Here is a 16,991-nt window from a genome sequence, read left to right on the forward strand (position 1 = left end):
AAAATTATTTTTCACAATCGACGGGTGCACAATACTATAGTGTGGTTCCTCTTTGGTAGGAATCTCATAATCCTTAAGAATCCCAGTGTCAACTATTGGATCAACATCTTTTGTTGTCTAAGATTTTGGCATCTCTCACATAAGAAACGCTTGATTTCTTTCACATGTGCGACTAAACTCCCAGCAAAATGAGTTCCTCTCATAGAAGATCAGCGATAATTGCAATAAAATAAACATAAAAATATAGCTCTAGTCTATACGAAGATTAAACAGTAACTCAATATCAAGCACAATTGGTCCTCGGCAACGGCGCCAAAGACTTGACACGCCACAAGTGCAAGGTGGTGCGAAGTAGTAAAAGATTATCGAACCACAAGGACCAATGCATTGAATATCAAATTCTGTTCTATCGGTGTATATCTAGAGAGATCAAATATTGAGATTTTGTAGAACAGCTTATTCAAAAAAGCACTTTCGTCGGAGACAAATAGGATTCAGGGTCATGATTCTTATTCTGACACATTCATAGGATCTGAGTCACTACTATTACGAGAGTCTTGACACAACTTATAAAAATATATAAATGTGGACAACACCTTCTTTTGCCACCGTGTTGCCCTATCAATGATGAAGAATTCATTGGCTTCCGTACATCCGGATTATTCGTTAAGGATTCGTTACTTTTTCTCAGCTATAAAAATTGTAACCTTTCTCAAACTCATATAAGCACTTTCGTTGTATTGGACTCGATTATTTACAAAACTGATCTCTGGTACCGATACATATCCTTTTAGACTATGATTAGTACCTAACAACTCTTTACTGTCATACAAGGGTTGAATTCATGGACTCGTGTATTAAAATAAATACGGATAAAAGACTCTCATAATCGATTTGTTACGGATCATACAAATAGTCATGAGATAAGCCACATGACCCTTCATCCCTAATGGACTACTCACTCATGATGAGGGAAAACACAATCAAAGCAATATTCATAATTGAAATCATAGTAAGTAATTGAAATAGAATAACAATTGTATTGAAAACTATAAAGAAAACATTCTTCAATAAACCTTGATATAGTGCTCCAATGGATAGTTGAGTACATAGAGAATAAAATACATAGAAACTTAGAGAAAATAAAACTTGTCTCCCTAACTCAAGGCTAATAGTGAGTTATATATAAATTTATAAACTTGGACTAATATCTCACTATTAAATGACCATTACATCAGAAAATATCAAATCTAAACATGCAAAAATCCCAAAATAGATGAAATCGATCTGAAAAAGGAAATAAATCAGGGGAAAGCCCGCCCTCCTGCTACAACCTATAGTAGCTGCTTGGGGAGGACCAACGGTTGGAAACGTGACTTGGGAGCTTGAGAACCACATGAGAGAGTCGTATCTGAATCTATTTACTTAAGATAATTTCCGTGGACGAAAATTCTTTAAGTGGGGGAGAGTTGTAACACCCCAGTTTTCAAGTGATTATTTAATTGATTTAATTGTATTTTAAATTAATTATTATGTGTGATAATTGAATTGGTTTGGTGGATGAGTGTGTGTGAACTTGAGGTAGGGTGTAGAGAGTAAGTAGATGTTAGTGGAGTCTATTTAGAATTACTGGAATTAATATTAATAATTAAAATAATATTACTTTAGTGGGTTTATTTATCTAAAATAAAAATTTAGAGAGTTTGGGTTCAAATTGTAGATTAAGAGAAACATAGGGGAAGAAGGAGCAAGAGTAATTGTTAGTAAGGGAGAGAATTCTAATTATGAATAGATTACCCTAATTATATAAACTAAGAGATAACCTAGGTTTAGAAACTTTTACCAGTACAAGAAAAAGATATTAGAGGCACAAGGGAGATAGAAAGTTAGAGCTTTGGAGAGAAGGGAAGAGCAACTAAAACCAGAATTTTCATTGTTGCTAGGAAAAACCATGTAAGGGGGAGAATTGATTCAATAATGGGTATATGCTTGAGGGGTAGAGTTGAGGAGTTCTTAACCTCTATTAGGGAAATTGGGATTTTGATTTAATTTTGAATTGTGATGATGTTTTGATGTTATATGTTGTTTTGGATTTGGAAATTCATGCATTATTATATGAATAAACTGTGTTTTTATGTTGTTGTGATACGTTCACAATTATTGTTATTTGAAGCTTTAGGATGAACATGATAATACGGGATTAATGATTAAGTGTGTTAAATTTTTCGAATTAACATGTTATCAAATTGAGAGTTTGGAAGTGATTTTGGGAGATCCATAAGTCTCAACCTTCAAAATCGTGTTTTTGGTGTTGCTGCAAGTCGCTAACAGGCGTCATGCCTTTAAAGCACTAACGGGTAGTCTGTCATGATTCTCAGTCGTGTCTGTTGAAGAAGAGCGTCACGGTGGTGACGGGTTGGTTTTAGGTATGGATGACGGACGTTATGCCTATGATGCCTAGGGCGTCATGAGCCTGGAATTACACAGTTAGGTTGTTTGATTGTAATAAGTTGCAAAATTGGATTTTTCGGCTTTTATGAACTGTTTAGTTACTGTTAGTTGTTGTTTGATGTTATTTTTTGGTGAATTGCTTATTTAACATGATTTTAATCGGTGTTGTGAATTATTATGATTAATTGAATGTTATTGATGAATATGAAGTTGAATATGATTGTGAATGATTGATGACGAAATATGTTATGTTGATGTTATTGTGGGATGATAGTTCAGGGGGAATTATTATCGTTGGGTTAGTGTGTGTTTAATTTATTATCGGGAGGGAACTTTAAACATTATTTTGTTGTTGCATTGATGTGTTTGACATGCATTCATTATGTCGTTGTTGTTGATGAAAAAGGCAAGTTGTAATCCGAGTAGGGTGGACTGGTGACTTGTCTTAAATCCGAGTAGGGTGGATTTGGGGTTCGAGCAGGGTGAACTCGGTTCCTGAGTGAACTGATTTATTATGATATGGTACCACATGCGTATGAGTCTAGTTGAATTTAAGAGTCTCATTGTATAATTTATATGATGAATATGTGATTGTTTGTATGTTGGTGAATTGGGTGTGAGAATGATGTTGTGTAATTGTTGTTGGATGCATAGATGTTTAAATTCTACCTTGCAGTTTATACTGTTATATTGTTGATGTGAATTCTCACCCCCTTTTCTTTGATGTTGTCCACCATGATCATCTTGCAGATACTCAAGAATAGAATTGTTGCTTTGAGTGGGGAATAGCTCTTGGAGTTATTTTCATTAGTTATCGCTTTTATTTTTAGTCGTTATGCTCTGATTTTGTAACATTGGGAGCGAACAATGTTTTTCATTTATTATGTTGATGTTGATGTGCTTATTTTGTCAAAATTTATTAACTATTATATGGAGACGTTTTTGAAGTTATTGAGAGTTGGATATTGAATTTCCTGTTAAGTTATTTCGTGAAAGATAAGTCTCTATAAGATGCAAATTGAATTAAATGTTTTATTACTGCGATTAATATGATTCTGATGCGATGATACCCTAGGTGAAGGTGAGCATGCGAGGACAGGTGTTGTATGTTATTTATTTTTCTGGTGCATGTTTTCAAAATGTCTATGTGTTGTTGGAGGATTGTCGTTGGTGACGCCTTAAATTGTTGTGTAATTATTTATTTGTAGGTTGTGGGGTTCAGGGTGTTACACGTGACATTTCCAACAATTCTTTTTCTTAGGAAACAAGATGTCTGAAGAGAAGCTGGCTAGAAAAATCCTCAGATCTCTACCTAAGAAGTTTGATATAAAGGTCATTACTATTGAAGCAACCCAAGACTTGAGTCGCATCAAAGTTGATGAACTCATTGGTTCTTTACAAAATTTTGAGATGTCTTCAAATGACAGGTCTGAAAAGAAGAACAAAAGTATAACTTTTGTTTCCAACACTGAAAAGGATGAATACCAAGGTGAAGAAAGTCTATCAAATGTTATAGTCATTATTGTGAGGAATTTTAACAAAACTTTGAGAAGGTTGTGCAGAAATTGGAGGACAAATGTCCAAGACAAGGTGTCATACATCAGTTTCCTGAGCAAGAGCAAAGATGAACACAAGCTTAACAGAGGCAAATGAGCACAATGTTACGAATGTGAAGGTTTGGTCATATTAAATCCTAATGTCCTACTTTTCTAAAGAAATAGAAAAAAATGGATTAGAAATCACTTGATCTGATTTTGATAATTAAAGTGAAGGAAAAATAGCTAATAAGGTGATGAATTTTACTGAAAAATATGACTCTTGTAATGAGTCTAGTGACAAAGATATATCAGAAGAAGAACTAGATAAAACATACATATTTTTGCTCACTCATTAGAAGGAAGCTTTCTTTGAGAGTGGGTTTCCTTTCATGGGTTGGAAACCACCCATATGTAGGTGCCATTTGTACTTAACCAGGTTAACAGTTTTCTTGTGTTCTTTATTTGCTTTATGATTTTTTTATCTATTTTCCATTATTTATCAATTTTGGTTTAAGATGTTAAACACATTGGCTTAGGCATTTGGTCCAACATTTGTTCCTTGAAGAACATAATTTAAAAACCAATACCTTCAATGTCATAAAATGGAATTTTTCCCAGTTTAAAATAAGGTTTTATTCAATAAATCTCTCTAGAACAACATTAAGGTGAGCAAGACATTTATCAAAATCACTACTAAAAATGGAAAATTCATCCATAAATATCTCGATGGAAGATTCAATCATATCATAAAATATATAAAACATGCACCTTTGAAAAGTATAGGGAGTGTTGCATAGTTTGAATGGCATCCTACGATAGGCGAACAATCCAAAAGGGCATGTGAAAGCAGTTTTTTCTTGATCTGTGGGATCTACTGTATTCTGATTGTATTCCGAATAGTCATCCAAGAAACAATAATATGCTTAACATGATAATCTTTCTAACACTTGATCCATAAAAGGTAATAGAAAATGATTTTTTCTAGTTTCTTGGTTTAACCACCTATAATCAATGCACATTCTCCATCCATTAATTTTTCGAGTAGGAATCAGCTTGTTCTTTTCGTTTCAAACAATGTCCATCCTCCCTTCTTAGGGACTACATGCACTGGACTTACCCAAAACATGTCAAAAATATGATAGATCATACCTGCTTCAAGTAGTTCCAGGACCTCTTTTCTTACCACTTCTTTCATGTTAGGATTTAGTATTATTTGTGGTTGGACTACCGGATTGAATTCTTCCTTAAGCTTTATCTTATGCATGCAATAAGTCTGACTAATACCTTTCAGATCAGTCACATTCCAACTAAGTGCTTTCTTGATATGTCTTAATACTGTGAACATTTTTTCTTCTTCTAGAATTGACAAAGAGGTATTGATGATGGTTGGTTATAACGGATTCTCACCTAGAAAGACATACTTTAGATGTTTCGGAAAATCTTTTAACTCATGATCTTTTTGAACTAATGGTTGACCTTGTTGCTCGTGGCCACTAAATTCTTCAACTTTTATCGTTGCATGATCAACTTGTGTTGCTTGGAGTTGAAGTAAATATTCTACTACCTTCATATAATGTTCATATTTAACTTGTTCAACTGAATTAATAATAACTAGGTCCATTAACGGTGAAGGTGTTTCTGTCGCAGTTACCTCTTGAACAAGTTCCTCTACCACATCAATTCGATAACATTGATGATTCTCTTTGTGGTGCCTCATAGCTTCAAAGATGTTGAAGACAATTTTTTATTTGTTGAATCTCAATATTAACTCACTCAATTCTACATCAATGAGAATTTTACTTGTTGTCATTAATGGTCTTTCAAGTAGTAGCGGTGTTTCAGAGTCTTCATGTGTGTCAAGAGTCATAAAATCTAATGGAAACAACAAATCATCCACTATAACCCGTACATATTCAAGAACTACATATTGATATGTGATATAATGATCAACTATTTTCAAAGTCATCTGAGTTGACTTTGGTTCACCATAATTTAACTTTCTCATCATGGACAACGACTTCAAATTAATGATAGCTCCTAAATCCCACAAAGTCTGACCCATAGTTAGTAAAAAATAGAATATGGAATATTAAACCTACCTGGATCAGTGAATTTAGGTGGAAGATTTTATTGAATGATTGCATTGCACTCTTCCGCCAAAGTGATGTTCTTGTCATACTTCAACTTACGATTTTACGATAAGAGGTTCATCATGAATTTAGCATAACCCATAATCTGTACGAGAGCTTCTCATAATGGAATATTAACCTATGTTTTTGTAAGCATGTCCATAAAGTTTTTTAATTGACCCGCTTACATCATTGACCAACTTCCATCTCTTTCTTCGGTTTCTTTTACAATATCAGGTATGGTGGTTTGATGTAGTCAGGTAGCTCAAGGTTAGGTTCATTAGGATTTGTTTCTCCGTCCTCCTCAAAGGTGAGTTTCTATCTATGATTTTGTCTAGGGTGTCTCCTCTAACTTCCTCTTCACTACTTTCCTCACTTTTTTCTCCCTCTGGTTTTTCCTCTACCTCTTTTTCAACTACTAACTATTTTTTCTCTTTTTAGCACCCTCACTTTTTTCTTCTCTTTCCTTACTAGCCTTTTGGTTTGAAGGTACCACTTTATTTCTCAATTCCATGATTTTTCAATTCTAATTTTTCGGGGTATCTATAGTGTTACTATTAAATCCCCCACTTGAACTAGCTTGTATTTCCATTTGTCGAGCTAATTAACCGAATTTCATTTCCATATTTTTTATTGATGCTTCGGTATTTTTCTCATGGTTGGCTCTTTGTCATTTCCCTCTGAGACTTAAACATATCTTACTGAGTTTTTCTAACCTGTTCAAAAATGGTTTGAGTAGCTTTGACGAGGTTGGCTAAAGCTTCTTCAAGTGGTGATGGTTTCCTTTGTGGTGCTTGAAGAATCTGTTGAACTTCTTGACTTGCATTTGAAGTCTGATTGTTGCTTTTCTCTACATATAACAAGAAAATTGTTGCATAATTTCATATTTTTCTTAGTTTAAAAATCAAAAAGGGATAGCATGATAAACTGAATTGATTCATTGTTGTTATTTTCATGTTAAGAAACAACATATGCCTATTACTTGTACTGTTACAGCATGATAGCCAGTAGGATTTGAGGATAGAAACTTGTGGGATCACACTTAGTAAGTTGATGTGAAATCTTCGAGGTTCTAGGTTACTATGATGGAATAGAAAATATAAATCACTACAAAATAGAATTTGACCATTTATTGAAAGATTGTGTGTTGTTACGAAAATATAGGACTTATGAGACTGTATTCAAAAGAATGCTAAGACCTAGGTTTTCACTTTTGCATATTATTCATGTTTAAACCTCAAAAATGGTGAAAGAAGAAATATTTCAATTTCATGTACATAAGCTTGTTTCCTTCATAAAATTACTCCCAAGAGTCATACTTCCACTGCAACTTAACACAACTCAGATCATTTGGTACACCCTCAAAGAGAAGCATCTTGACATAGAGAGGGTGATATGAAACAAGATTTGGGATGTTCTTAGTTCTCAACAACCACTTGCACCTAACTTCAAAGTTGGATAATGATTTTGTATTCCTCCACTGCATGGGCCTAAGAAGAAGAGCACAACAACCAGTACACGTTCCTCCTACTGCACCCTTAAAGCATCAACATGGAATGACAAACTTTGATGCCATGTATCCAAATTTGAGAGCTTGTTTTTCATATAGCTAGGTGGACGCTGATGTCCTCTAAGCGAGCATCATCTGATACACACTCACCTAGCAATAACTTTTTTACTAGTCAAGGTTCTCTGCAAAACCAGCTCTCTTCTAATAGTATGGGAACAGACAAAGATTTTATGCATGGGTGGAATGCAAAGGAGTACGAAGGAGATATGAGCTAAGACTACGCTACAAAAACGTGTTGATATTTTAATTGTTTTATCTAATGATCATGCATGAGGACTTTTTTGAAAATTTGAAAAAATAAATAAATTTTTTTGTGATATTGCTTGAAATTGTTGTCTCCATATCAAATGAATTGAAAAGCCAAATGAAAATTAATCACAAAGCATAGGTTAATGATAAAGTCAAGAACAATGGAATGAAATAACGGTTTATTCTTTTAAATACTTCATTCATGATTAATGTTATGATTATCTTCAAATTATAGTATGTCCTTGAACTAATTACTTGATTTAATGTTTGATTTTACCACTTGTTTGGTGAAAACATGTCAATGTAAGTCAAGAATTAGACAAAGACTAAATCAAGTGAGATGAGTGCGTACCACATATTTTACGAAAATAAATGAGAGTATACCTGCATTCTAACTATATTGATTTTGCATCAATCTTGCTATTACTAGGTATTTATGATGTCATGGATATGATCAAGCCATTATTGTTTATTTGAGTGAAAACTACTTAATCATAAAGCTTAAATTGCGAGAGTATGATCCTTTAACAATCCATTTTATTTTAAAGTACCCCTGATTATATATTGGATATCATATTCAAATAACTCAATAGCCCGGGATATCATCCTTTCTGCGAGATTTGGTTTCTTCTAAACTTTCAGAATAGGGTAATTGATTTTACCATCACCTGATGTCCTTGAAAATAGGTTCTAGGTTTCCTCGAATTTACCACTACCGCCAAGGAGAGCCTCTAGATTGACGCCTTTGAACACCTTGCTTACAAAATAGATTGGTTGCTCAACTTTGTCTTTCTCATGTACAAGTACATTGCTCGTCGCTTGGTCAATAACAGATAGAAACAGAGAGAAGGGCGAACCTATCACCAGGCGTATCAATATGGGCGGAAAAACCAGGAAGGCATTTAAGTTAGAGAGGGCTTACTCACACTCGCCTTTCCACTCGAAATCTTCCTTCTTCTTTGAAGTAATGCACGAGAAAGAAAATGGACTAGTGTGGCCAAGCATCTAGTTAGTTATTGAACTAATTTAACATTAGATAGACTCCTCATATTGATGATGGATTGGAACTTATCTGGATTTTCCTCTATCCCTCTTATGGTCAGCATGAATCCAAAGAGTTTTTCTACCTGCACCTCAAAAAAGAACTTTGTTGGTTTAAACGCATGTTATATTTCCTAACTAACTCTAGGATAACCTTTAGGTCTAAAATGTATCTTTTCCCTTATGATGTATTCACAATCATGTCATCTTTTATAAACTTCCTAATTCTTCCCTATCTTCTTTGAGAGCATAGCATTCATAAGCATTTGATAGGTGGAGCATGCATTATTTATCCCAAAAGACATGATGTTGTAATAGTAGTTGTCATAATTGGACATGAACACTATTTTTAGGCGCATCCATGGGACTCGTTTTAATCTGGTTGTAGCCGGAGTAAACATTTCTAAAACTCAAGGTTTTGTACCATGAGGACACATCAGTCATACGATCTTTATTAGGTAGGGGATGTGGATCTTTGGGGCATGTGGTGGTTTAGGTCGGTGAAGTCGACGCACATGCATAATGGCGTCCTGACCTGAGAATGTGATTTTGGGTCATGACTCCTTCACTTGCATTATTTTAGGAGTAACATGCATAATGCTTTCAGTTATATTTTGTCTGACGTACTTCCCGCGAAAAGAATTGGATTCTCTGCCACTAACAAATCTGCATGCGTTGGTGTTGAGAACAATCGTGACATCCTGACATTTATTCATTAAATAAATAATTAAAATATAACGAAAATCACAAATAATTATATAAAATTATAAACATAAGATAAATTTCGGTGATCTATTATTTATACAACAATTTATCTTATGTTTATAATTTTATATAATTATTTGTAATTTTTGTTATATTTTAATTATTTATTTAATGAATAAATGTCTTGATAAATTAATGATATTATGATGAATTTCTTTAAATGTGTATCACTATGTTACGTTAGATTTTTAAATAAATTTATTATATTTAATAATTAATATTAAAGGAGTATTATAAATATTATTTTAATAATTTTTTAAAATATAATATATAAATAATATTATTTTAAAATAAACAAGTAATGTGTGTCCAAATGAATTGGACCTATTGTTAAAAATAAAAAGAGTTAGAATTAGCTAATAAATAGCCCAAGATCAAAACGAACATACTGAAAAAAAACATAATATTTTTTTGCTATGGTAAATGAAATGACAATAGACAAGGCTACAATTACGTAGATGGAAAAGGAAGCTGCAAGAGGAAGAGTTTTCAGTTCCAATCTCAATCAAATGTGTAAAATAGTTTTTTTGTTGTCTCAAATTTGACTATATTATTTCTATCGTTTAACTAGTTAAGTTTTTATATTAATTTCATTTTTTTTACCTTTTTTATCTTGTTTAAAATATTGTCTTTTCGGTTCGATTAATGTCGTTGTTTTGTTTGTATCTTCATCATTGTAACTCGATTTGTGCGAAACCAACGCCAAAACAGACAAGTGAATATAACTGGTGTTCTCCTCAAATTGGTTTCTAATTTGGCGTAAGTTTCTTTTATCTAATTTCGAAATTAACATTTTAGTGTATTTTGATATTCTATTTAAATTTTTATTCATAAATTATCAAAAATGACACGATTGGAGTATGAGGAGTCAAGAGATGAAAAATTATGCATGTGACCTCGAATTAATATGTGAAAGCATGATAAAAATATGATCTTGTTTGTAGTGATCTTTAAATATGGTCGGAAAGAAAAACGTAGGTAAGGACACTTTCATATACTAATTGTAATGAGACTAATAATTAAGTATTATAGAATAAAAAGATATTGTCCATAATTATTTTAAACAGAAAAGAAAATCAAAGTATATATTTATTCGATAAATTTAAATCCTTGTTAAAGTCATTTATAATAGTTGTATATATTGTGTTTTTGGGTTTGATGATGTGACGTGGATGAAACTTTATTTTGTTTATGATTTTATTATTATTATTATTATTATTATTATTATTATTATTATTATTATTATTATTATTATTATTATGTGTGGTTATGGATGATTTTGTAAAATGAGTTTTAAAATGATGTACTTTAATGAGAGTTTGTGGAAGGTGTTTCGTTGCATTTCATGGCATATGTATCTTCTGCATGTGTGGAGTGTTTCATGTATATTTTGTTTGATTTGATATGAGTGATGGAAGGTTGAACTCTTACAAACTAACACTTTAGGTACAATAAATTTGAAGATATGAAGTGAACTTGATGTGATGTCATATGTGGTCGTGGAAATAAAATCGGATTTTTATTAGATTTGTTATTTAATTTAAAGTAACACAAAATATTTAAATTTGGTCATTTATTTAAGTTTGATGCAGACTAGAAATATGGAGTAGGTTTTTACTCCGCTAGAAATTGACATTAATAAATTTCATTTGAAATGAATATTATAATTTTTAGAGCTTTTAATATAACAAAAATAGTGTACCTTTTTAAAAGTAAGTATACATTATAGAGGATCCTACTAACCAGAAAAGAGGATATTGAGAGTGAAGTGATGAAATTCTATGGTAATTTGCTAGGGAAAGCAACTAGCAGTCTTTAAGGGGTTAACAGTGTAGTCATGAGAAATGGGACACGTCTCACAAATGATTAGAGAAGATCCTCATAGCTCCAGTCACTAATACTAAAATTAGCCAAGCCCTCAAAGACATATGGGACTTGAAAGCACCTAGGTTGGATGGGTATGGAGCTATGTTTTTCAAGGTTACTTGAAAAATTGTGAAGAATGATCTCATAACAGTTGTGGTGAAATTTTTTTAGAAGAAAAATATGTATAAAGTTGTTAATAATACTCTGGTAATCCTCATACCTAAAACCCTTGTATTAAAGATGCTTTTGTATAGAATTTGTTAGTGCCTAGCCTTATCAATTCCTTATATATATGGATCCTCTATATTATGCATTCTTGAGAAATACAATAACAGAATTTCTTCTTTTCTCCTTGCTTATCCTCTTAACATGGTATCTTGAGCTTTTTTTTTCTTTCTCGATCTCAATGCTTCCATGGCGTCACCGTTCAGCACTGACGGTGTTTTCCCTTCATCTCATGTGAAACTTTCACATCTCATCTCCGTCAAATTAGATGAGAAAAACTTTAAACAGTGGAAACAGCAGATCGAAGGCGTGATTCGTGGTCATCATCTTCAACGGTTCGTTACGGTACCGTGCGTTCCACCGCATCTTCTTCCCGGTGCCGATCCAGTCACCGGCGGTCCTAATCCTGACTATCTTGATTGGGAACAACAGCATGCGCTTATTTGCACCTGGTTGCTCTCCACTATTTCCGACTCTCTTCTTCCCAAACTCGTCGACTGCACCTACTCATGGCAAGTTTGGTCGGAGATTCACCGCTACTTCAATACTCTACTTACCACCAAAGTGCGACAGTTGCAATCTGATCTTCGCAATCTGAGAAAAGGTTCGCGCTCCATCACTGACTTCGTTGTTCATGTTCGTGACATCAGCGAAGCGTTGGTGTTCATCGGAGATCCAGTTCCTCTTTGTAATCTTATTGAGGTAGTTCTTGATGTTCTTCATGAGGACTACGATCCTATTGTTGTTGCGATCAACAGTAAAGACAACTTGTGTTCTCTTGATGAACTTGAGTCCAGTCTCCTTGTGCATGAATCACGACTTGAGAAGAATCGCAACGTTGTGATCAGTGAATCGATATCTGTTAATATGGCTCAAGCTCCACCATCTTCAGTGTCGCACTCGACTGAACATTTTGGTCCTAATTCCACCTATGAATTTCCCACTGGTACCATCCATGTAACTGCTAATACCGACACTCATGGCACTGGTTCTTGTGGAGGTAAACATGGTCACGGTGGTGGTCGTTATGGTCGCGGTGGTGGTCGTTTTGGAAAGGTTCCTTGTCAGATTTGCCATAAACCTGTACACGATGCCTCTGTGTGCTATCACCGTTACACTTACATTGGAGCACCTGCTTACTCAGCTCCACGAGCTCCCTTCAATCCTTACATACTGGCTCCACGTCCCTCATTTCATCCATCCTTTGGATATCCTCCCACACCACGGCCAACACCACCCAGGCAGCAGCAACCACAAGCTTTTCTAGCAGGATCTGACCCTAGCTTTAACAATCAGTGGTGGTACCCTGATTCAGGTGTGTATCATCATGTTACTCCTGATGCTTCAAATGTGTCTGATGCTTCCTCCTTGTCTGGTGCAGAACAGGTGTTTATGAGAAATGGTCAAGGTTTGTCTATCAATTCTGTAGGCTCTATGAATTTTCCTTTGTCTAATTATTCCAATTCATCCCTAATCCTAAACAATCTCTTGCTTGTTCCACATATCACCAAAAATCTTATGAGTGTCAGTAAATTTGCACAAGACAATCACGTTTTCTTTGAGTTTCATCCTCAATTTTGTCTTGTAAAATCGCAGGATTCTTCTGAAGTTCTTCTTAGTGGCACTGTTGGAGCTGATGGACTCTACAGATTTGCCAATCCTTCCTCACCTTCCTCCTCTACTCCATCTCAGTCCAAATCTCAGTTCATGTCTTTTAGCTCTAGCCCTAGCTCTTGTAATAGACTTAGCTTAAACTCTAATTTCTCTTGTAATACAGCTGCCACTTGCAACTGGTTTCCCTCTTGTAATTTTGCCTCTTATATAAATAAAAGTATTCCTAATTCTCTTAATACATTGAATCCTATTGTTAATGTCTCTCACTATAATCCTTCTAACATAGATCATCCAATGACCTGCCATTCCCTTATTGCCACTAGCAAGTATGATCTATGGCATACAAGACTTGGGCACCCTCAGCATTATGTTCTTATAGAAATTCTTAAGGCATGCAATATTCCTATCCCTCACAAACCTTCCCTTGATTTATGTTCTGCCTGTTGTCTTGGCAAATCATACAGACTCCCTTCATCTTTGTCCACTACAGTTTATCATAAACATTTGAACTTGTTATGTGTGATCTATGGGGTCCTGCACCCATTCTTTCCTCAGGTAGCTACTCCTACTTTTTCACATGTGTTGATGCACACTCTAGATTTGTATGGGTGTTTCCTCTTAGGCTGAAATCTGATACTCTCACCCAATTCCTTCACTTCAAATCTATGGTAGAACTCCAGTTTAATTGCAAGATCAAAACTATTCAAAGTGATGGTGGTGGTGAATTCAAACCCCTCACTAAGCACCTCATTGAATTGGGCATCATTCACGGGTTTACTTGTCCCTACACTCACCATCAAAATGGTATAGTTGAAAGAAAACATCGTCATATAGTTGAAACAGGTCTAGCCTTGCTTGCTCATTCCAATATTCCTCTCAAGTATTGGGATCATGCATTTGTCACTGCAACTTATCTTATCAATAGGCTACTTAGTCCTTCTCTCCAAAACAAGTCTCCCTATTTCAAATTGATGCATCAGTCACCAGATTACTCTAGCCTCCGTGTGTTTGGGTGTGCTTGCTTCCCTTTTCTTCGTCCATACAACTCTCACGAGCTAGACTTTAGATCTCAGGAGTGTGTATTTTTAGGTTATTCAACTGTGCATAAAGGCTATAAGTGTTTGGCTGCAGATGGTCACATCTATATCTCTAAAGATGTGATGTTTCATGAGTCAAAATTTCCATATCCTACCCTGTTTTCCACCTCCCATATTCCTTCTAGTTCCTCCCCTAGCATTCCCTCTAGTGCTCCCTCAGCCATGTCTTGGTTTCCCTCCCCTACTGCCCATCATATCCCTCCCTTAAATCATGACAGTCCTACTGCTCCTCCTTCAACTAGTCCTTCCTCACCCCTTAATTCTGCAAACTCTTCCTCTAATGGATAGTCTATGAATGCTTATGTAAATACTCCAGCCACTACTGCTGCTAATTCTAATGTTTCCACTCTTGTAGCCTCATCCCAGCCTAGTTCACCCTCCCCTAATGCTATCTTTTCTGATCTTGCAGAAGCAAGTACAATCTCTCCCTCTTCATTACCTCCCTCTAATTCTTCTGCTAGTCCTGCTTCCATCTCTCATATTCTCCATCCTCAAAATGCAAACTAGAGCTAAGAGTGGTATTGTTAAACCTAGGCTTAATCCTACTCTTCTTCTCACTCATATGGAGCCTACATCTATTAAACAAGCCTTGACTATCCCACATTGGCTTCAAGCTATGCAGGATGAGTATCATGCTCTTTTGAAGAATCAGACCTGGACATTGGTGTCTCCATCTGATTCAAAAAGGCCCATTGGCTGAAAATGGGTCTTTAGGGTTAAGGAGAACCCTGATGGATCTATTAATAAATACAAGGCAAGACTGGTTGCCAAAGGATTCCATCAACAGGTTGGCAGCAATTTTACTGAGACTTTCTCTCCGGTTGTTAAACATGTAACAGTTAGAACAATCCTCACACTTGTTGTTACTAATCAATGGTCAATTAAGCAGATTGATGTTAACAATGCATTCCTCAATGGTGTGCTTGAGGAAGAAGTATACATGATTCAGCCCCCTGGGTTTGAAGTTGTTGATAGGTTTTTGGTTTGCAGGTTGAATAAAGCATTGTATGGGCTAAAACAAGCCCTCAGGGCCTGGTTTGACAGACTTAAAGGTTCTCTGGTGCAGCATGGTTTCAAGGCAAGTAAATGTGATCCCAGTTTGTTCTTCTTCCATACTGACAGTTTAACCATTATGATTTTGGTTTATGTGGATGATATAATCATCACTGGAAACTCTCCATCCTTTATTGCCAGCCTAGTCAAGAGCCTCAACAATCAGTTTTCTCTCAAGGATCTAGGTCAACTAGACTACTTCCTTGGAATTGAGGTAACTCATATGCCAAATGGATCTCTTATACTCTCACAAACCAAGTATATCAGTTATTTACTTGCAAAGGTTAACATGGCTACTGCTAATGGTATGCCCACACCTATGGTGCCTAGTAGCAAATTATCTAAGTTTGGGTCGGCTACTGTCTCTGATCCTACACAGTACAGATCTATTGTTGGTGCCTTGCAGTATGCTACTTAAACTAGGCCTGAGTTATCCTATTCTGTCAACAAAGTGTGCCAATTCTTGTCAAATCCTTTGGAGGAGCATTGGAAAGTAGTTAAGAGAATACTCAGGTATCTCAATGGTACACTCACTCATGGCTTGTTACTTCAGCCTGCTCCTAAACATCAGCCTCTATCTCTACTGGCTTTTTGTGATGCTGACTGGGCAGCAAACCCAGATGATAGAAGATCCACATCCGGTGCTTGTGTTTTCTTAGGTCCTAACCTAATTTCCTGGTGGTCTAAGAAGCAACAGTTGGTAGCAAGGTCAAGTGTTGAGACAGAGTATAGAAGCATGGCTCAACTGGCTGCAGAATTATTGTGGATTCAATCTCTCCTTCAAGAGCTTAAGTGCAAATTTCAGGTTCCTAGAATTCTCTGTGACAATCTCAGCACTGTCACTTTGGCTCACAACCATGTGTTTCACAACAGAACTAAGCACGTGGAATTAGACATATTTTTTGTGAGAGAAAAAGTCCTAAATAAAAGCTTAATTGTTGCTCATGTGTCTGCCCAGGATCAGTGGGCAGATGCACTGACAAAACCTCTTACTGCTGTGAAGTTTCTTCCTCTGAAGAACAAGCTCAGAGTTATCAACAAAAGACAGTTGCTGGAATCCCCATCAAGTTCTAAGGGGGACTATTAGAGATGCTTTTGTATAGAGTTTGTTATAGGGCTTATATTATGTGTTATCACTAAGTATAGCTAGCTGTATTAGAATTTGTTAGTGTTGTACAACTGGCATAGAATTTGTTAGTGCTGTACAGCTGGCATAAAATTTGTTAGTGCCTAGCCTTATCAATTCCTTATATATATGGATCCTCTATACTATGCATTCTTGAGAAATACAATAACAGAATTTCTTCTTTTCTCCTTGCTTATCCTGACTTGAAAGCACCTAGGTTGGATGGGTATGGAGCTAAGTTTTTCAAGGTTACTTGAAAAATTGTGA

Source organism: Lathyrus oleraceus, chromosome 4 (assembly GCF_024323335.1).
Source record: "Lathyrus oleraceus cultivar Zhongwan6 chromosome 4, CAAS_Psat_ZW6_1.0, whole genome shotgun sequence".
NCBI lineage: Eukaryota > Viridiplantae > Streptophyta > Magnoliopsida > Fabales > Fabaceae > Lathyrus > Lathyrus oleraceus.